Genomic DNA, 6566 nt, shown 5'->3' on the forward strand with positions numbered 1-6566 from the left:
TTATTACCCATATATATACCCTCTACTCAACCACAAGTTTTTCATTTCTTTCTCTGTGTTGACTGTTTCTTTTCAGGCTTGACTTCCCCAGGTAGGATTTTTTGTTTCAGCCATAATACGCACCCATAGAAGACAGCACAAATAGACTTGCCAGAGCCTCCATTTTTATCATTTCCTGGAAGAAGTCAGGTTAAAAGAGAAAAGAATAATGAGACTGTTTCTACAATTAGGCAGTGCAGCAGGTATTATAATAAGTCCTATTTTAACCACATGAAATAAATTCCCGAACAAGCCTATTGTTCCTTTAGGAATGTGCAGAGAAAAATTCAAAGGAATTGAAATTCTTTACTGAGCAATAATGTCCCTTTTGGCCTGGATATGTGAATATAACTGTATACTTGTACAAGACTTTGTGATAAGATAATGGGTATATTACATGATATATAAAAATAGTTTTGTGTGATTGCATCATTTCCAACACTCATTTCAGAAACCTTTCCAAGAGTTATCAATTTACAGTCCATCATATTCAGATGATGTATTCAGCCAAGAATGTCTTTATCACCACCTTTCTCCATTTTTATTAATGCTTTACTTTGTAATTAGTGGTTATAATTTTTAATCAAATAATAACTTTTGAGTTGTAAGGGATGTGTTAAGTCTGAAATACAGGGTACTTTTAGCTTATTTATATAATTGCCATAATAAAAGGAATAATCTGATTCATTATGGAACAAACATAATAAATTCATGTTTCAAAGAAATTAATATTTTTCAGTCAAAATGGAATAATTATCTGAATAGCCAGGATCATTTCAAATCCTTAAAGGTACTCCTAGCAGTCTATGGTAGACCCACATGTATGCAGGCCTTTGCTCTTGGGAAACCTTATTCAAAGTAATTTTCTCTTTGCTTTCCATAAATTTTATCAAAGTAACAAAATCCATAGGCAACATATTAGTGTGCAGTTTTTTTCACCAATATTGAATAGTTTGAGCATCATAGTACTGCCTCTTTTCATGGACTATGTTAGAGTAGAGAACGGTTTATAGATCAACTATACTTCAACCAAAAAAAAAAAAAAGGAAGAGAAAAAAAAGAGCATGGCAATCTTTGATTTCCAGTCTCCTTTAAAGTAAACAATTTTCCTAAACAAGGTACCCATTGGTAGGTGACTACACAGCACAACGTATTTTTAAATGACTTTACATTGGGAGGAAAGTTTTAGGTTTACAGTAACATTGAGAAGGTACAAAAATTTTCCGTGAAGTTCCTTGTCCCCAGACATGCATAGCCTTCCCTGGTGTCAACATCTCCCACCAGAGTGATACATTGTTTACAATTGATGAGCTTATATTAACACATCATAGTCATCCAAAGTCCACAGTTTAAATTAGAATTCATTCTTGGTGTTGTATATTCTGTGCATTTTGACAAATGCGAAATGACGTGTATTCATAATTATAGTCTCATTCAGAATATTTTCATTGCCCTAAAACTACTCTGCTCTCCCTTTTCAACAGCCACCCCCTCTGACATTCACACATTTATGGCAACTTCTGATCTTTTAATCGTCTCCATAATTTTGCCTTTTATAGAATGTGATATAGTTAGAATCATACAGTATATATATAGCCTTCTCAGACAGGCTTCTTTCACTTTGAAATATGCATTTAAAATTTCTCCATGTCTTTTCAAGGCTTGATTGCTTGTTCTTTTTAGTGCTGAAAATAATCCATTACCTAGGTGTACCACAGACATCTGTTCACCTTCTGAAGGATATCTTAGTTGCTTCCAAGTTTTGACAGTCTTGAATAAAGCTATTGTAAACTTCCACTTTCAGGCCTTCATATTGACGTACATTTTCAGCTCCTTTTGGTAAAACTAAGGAGAAAGATTGCTAGATTGTGTGGTAAGAATGTGTTTACATTTGTAAGAAACCAGGAAGCTGTCTTGCAAAGTGGCTATTCCATTTTGCATTCTCACCAGCAATAAATGAGAGTTTCTATGAGTCTACATGAAACAAGCATTTGGTGATGTCAATGTTCTGAATTTTGGCCATTGTAACAGGGGTGTAGTTGTATTTCATTCTTGTTTTAATTTGCATTCCTCTGATGACATATAACATAAAACATCTTTTCATATACGTATTTGCTATGTGGAAATCTCCTTTAGCGTGGTGTCTGCAAAGGTCTTTGGCCACATTTTTTACTGAGGTTGTTTCTTTTCTTACTGAATTTTAAGAGCTCTTGGTATATTTTGTATAACAAGCCTTTATCCGATGAGTCTTTTAAAAATATTTTCTCCCAGTTTGTGGCTTATCTCTTCATTCTCTTGACCTCGTCTTTCCCAGAGTAGAAGTTTTAATGAGGCCTAATTTATTAATTCTTTATTTCATGAATCCTGTCTGTGTTACTGTACCTAAAAACGTAGTCATACCCAATGTCATCTAGGTTTTCTCTTTTGTTAAATTTAGGAATTTATTAATTTTTGTTTTTACATTTTAGTCTGTGATATATATTTTGAGTTAATTTTTGTTGAAAAGTATAAGGTCTGTGTCTAGATTCTTTTTTTTTTTTTTAATGTGGATGAGCACTTACCTCATGACCATTTGTTGAAAAGACTGAGTGCTCCATTATATTGCCTTTGCTTCTTTGTCACAGATCAGTGGACTAGACTTAGTATAGGTCTATTTCTGGGCTCTCTTCTCCATTTAGCTCAGCTATATTTCTATGCTTTCTCTGGCACTACACTGTCTTCATTGCTGTGGCTTTATAGTAAACTTGATAGTGTTCATCTCCCAACACTGCTCCTCTTAAATATTGTATTGACTCTTCTTAATATTTGCCTCTATAGACTTTAGAAACAGTTTGTCAGTACCGACACAAATTAACTTGCTGGGATTTTGCTTGTTATTGCTTTGGGTCTGTAAGTTAAATTTGGAGAATTTACGTCTTGACATTATTTTTCAATCTATGAACATGGACTATCCCTCCCTTGTTTAGTTCTTCTTTGATGTTGTTCAGCAGAGTTTTGTATTTTCCTTCATGTAGATATTGGACATAAATGTGAGATTTGTACCTACATGTTTCATTTGTGAGTGCTAATGTAAGTCGTATTAGTAATTTCAAATTCCACTTGTTTATTGTGGAATATTGTGGCATTTTTGTATTAACCTTGTATTCTGCAACATGCTACAATCACTTATTAGTTCCAGGAGTGCTTTACTTGTTCGTTTCTTTCAGAAATTCTACATAGATTTTCATATAATCTATAACCAAAGGCAATTTCATTTCTTTCTTCCCAATTGGTATACCTTTTATCTGCCTTTCTTATTGCATTAGGTACAACTCCTAGGATGATGTTGAAAAGGAGTGGTGAAAGGAGATATCCTATCCTTATACCTGATCTTAGGGAAAAGCTTCAAGTTTCTAATCATTATGTATAATGTTAGCTACAGTTGCTGGTAGATATTCTTGATCAAGTTGTAAGTTTCCCTCTATTACTGGTTTATTGAAAGCTATTATCATGAATGTTGTATTTTGTCCAACAAAACATTTTTTCTGTGTGTCTATTGATATGATCATATTTAGCCTACTGATGTGATTACATTAATCGATTTTAAATGTTGAGCCAGTCTTGCATTCCTGGTACAAATCCCAACTGGAGAGTTTTAAAAGTATTTGTATATTGTTGGATTCAATTTATTATTATTTTGTTGAAAAAATGTGTGCTTATAATCATGAGAGATACTGGTCTATAGGTTTTTTGTGGGGCGAGGGCAGAATGTTTGCTATGTTTCATGACAGTAATGATGGCCTCATAGAATCAGTTAGGAAGTATCCCTTCCCTTCTAGCTTCTGAAGGAGGTTGAACAGAACTGGTACAATTTCTTCCTTAAATGTTTGGTAGAATTCTCCAGTTTATCCATCTGGGCCTGATGCTTTTGGATTTGGAAGGCAACTAATTAGTGATTAAGTATTTTAATAGATACATGCCCATTCAGATTGTTTCTTCTTGTGTGAGTTTCGAGAGACTGTGTCTTTCAAGGAATTGATTGTTTTCATCCAGGTTCTCAAATTCATGGGCACTGAGTTCTTCATAATACTTTCTATTTATACTTTTAATGTTTGGGGATCTGTATTGTTGCTTATTTCAAAACTGATATTATTAATTTGTATTTTTCTTCTTGGTTAGCGGGGCTAGAGGCTTATCATTTTATTAATCTCTAAAAAGAATTAGTTTGGGGATCATTGACTTTCTCTATTGATTTCCTATTTTCAATTTAATTTTTTCTGTTGTAATTTGTATTACTTTATTCCTTCTGCTTACTTTGTATTTAATTTGCTCTTGTTTTTCTAGTCTCATAAGGTGGAAATTTAGATTATTGATTTTAGGGCTTTTCCTTTTCTAATAAATGCATTCAATATTATAAACTTCCCATTAAGCACTGCTTTCACTTTTTCCCACACATTTCGAAAGTTGTATTTTCATTTTCACCTTTAAATAGTTTTTCATAAAAGCTTTATATATGAGTGACTGGTGTACATGTACGAATACGTATGTAAAACTATCACCTCAATTAAAATAATGATTATATTCATCACCTTAAAAACTTTATCCTCATCCTTTGTAATTATTTCCTTTCAACCCCTCTCACCCAATCTCCAGGCAACTACTACTTCCTCTCACTGTAGATTATTTTGCATGTATCTGAGTTTTATGTAAATGGAATCATTTTATATAAATCGAACCATTTTTTTAACTGAAATTTTCATTTAAGTATAGTTTACATACAATATTATATTAGTATCAGGTATACAACATAGTGATTCAACATTTATATTTATTATGAAAACATCACCACAATAAGTCTAGTAACTATCTGTGACCATGCAAAGCTATTGCAATATTATTGACTATATTCCCTATGCTATACTATAACTCTGACTTATTTATTTTGTAACTGGAAGTTTGTACCTCTTAATCCCCTTTTTCTGCTTTGACATCCCTCACCTACCCTCCCCTCTGCTGAACAATTGTTGTATCTAAAAGTCTTTTTCTATTTGTTTTTGTGTTTGTTTTACTTTTAAATTTACACATATAAGTGATATCATATGACATTTGTCTTTCTGGTCTGGCTTATTTCACTTACATAATAACATCTAGGTTCATTCATGTTGTAAATGGCAAGACTGCATTCTTTTAATGGCTGAGTAACATCGTATATTTATTTGTTCATCTATCTATAGACACTTAGTTTGCTTCCAAATATGGCTGTTGTAAATAGTGAAGCAATAAATATTGAAGTGTATATATCTTTTCAAATTAGTGTTTTTGTATTTTTTGGAAAGCATACCAGAAGTGGCATTGTTGGATTGTATGGTAGTTCTATTTTTAATTTTTTGAGAAACCTCCATACTGTTTTCCATAGTGGCTACGCCAATTTACATACCCACCAAAAGTGCATAAGTGTTCCCTTTCCTCCATGTTTTTACCAGCATTTGTTATTTGTTGTCTTTTAGATAAAAGACATTCTGACAGTTGTGATGTGATAACTCATTATGGCTTCAATTTGCATTTCCCTGATAATTAGTGTTGTTGAGTATCTTTTCAAGGGTCTCTTGGCCATCTGTATGTCTTCCTTGGAAAACTGTCTTTTCAGGTCTTCTGCCCATTTTTAAGTCAAATTCTTTATTTTCTGATATTAAGTTGTGAGTGGTTTATATATTTCAGATATTAACTCCTTATTGGATATATCATTTACAAATATCTTCTTCCATTCAGTAAGTTGCCATTTTGTTTTGTTAATAGTTTCCTTCACTGTGCATAGTTTTTAATATGATGTAGAGATGTTTTGTGGCCTTGCCTGAGGAGGTAACTGAAGAAAAAATAATGCTAAGACCAATGTAAAAGAGCGTTCTGGATCAGTTTCCTTCTAGGAGATTTATGGTTTTTGATCTTACATTTAAGTGTTTATTCCATTTTGAGTTTATTTTAGTATATTGTATAAGAAAAATTTTCCTGTTTTATTCTTTAGCATGTAGCTGGCCAGTTTTCTTGATACCACTTATTAAAGAGACTGTGTTTTCCTCACTGTGTATTCTTGGCTCCTTTGACATAAATTAATTTACCAAGTAAGCATAGGTTTCTTCTGCTCTCCAAATTCTGTTCTATTGATCTGTGTCTCTGTTTTGTGCCAGTACCATACAGTTTTGGTTATTATAGTCTTGTAGTATATTTTGAAATCAGGGAGCATGAGACCTCCAGTTTTGTTCTTTCCGAAGATTGCTTTGGCTCTTCAGGGTCTTTTATGGTTCCAAACAAATTATAGGATTTTGTTCTAGTTTTGTGGAAAATGCCATTAGTATTAAGATATAGAATATGTTGAATTTGCAGGTTGCTTTGGGTAATATGGACATTTTAACAAAATTAATTTTGCAGTCTATAAGCATAATATACATTTTTATTTACTTATGTCTTCAATTTCTTTCCATTTCTTATAGTTATCAGAGTACAGGTTTTTCATTTCCTTGGTTAAATTTATCCCTAGGTATTTTATTCTT

The sequence above is a fragment of the Vicugna pacos genome, chromosome 1 (assembly GCF_048564905.1).
Source record: "Vicugna pacos chromosome 1, VicPac4, whole genome shotgun sequence".
Taxonomy (NCBI): Eukaryota; Metazoa; Chordata; class Mammalia; order Artiodactyla; family Camelidae; genus Vicugna; species Vicugna pacos.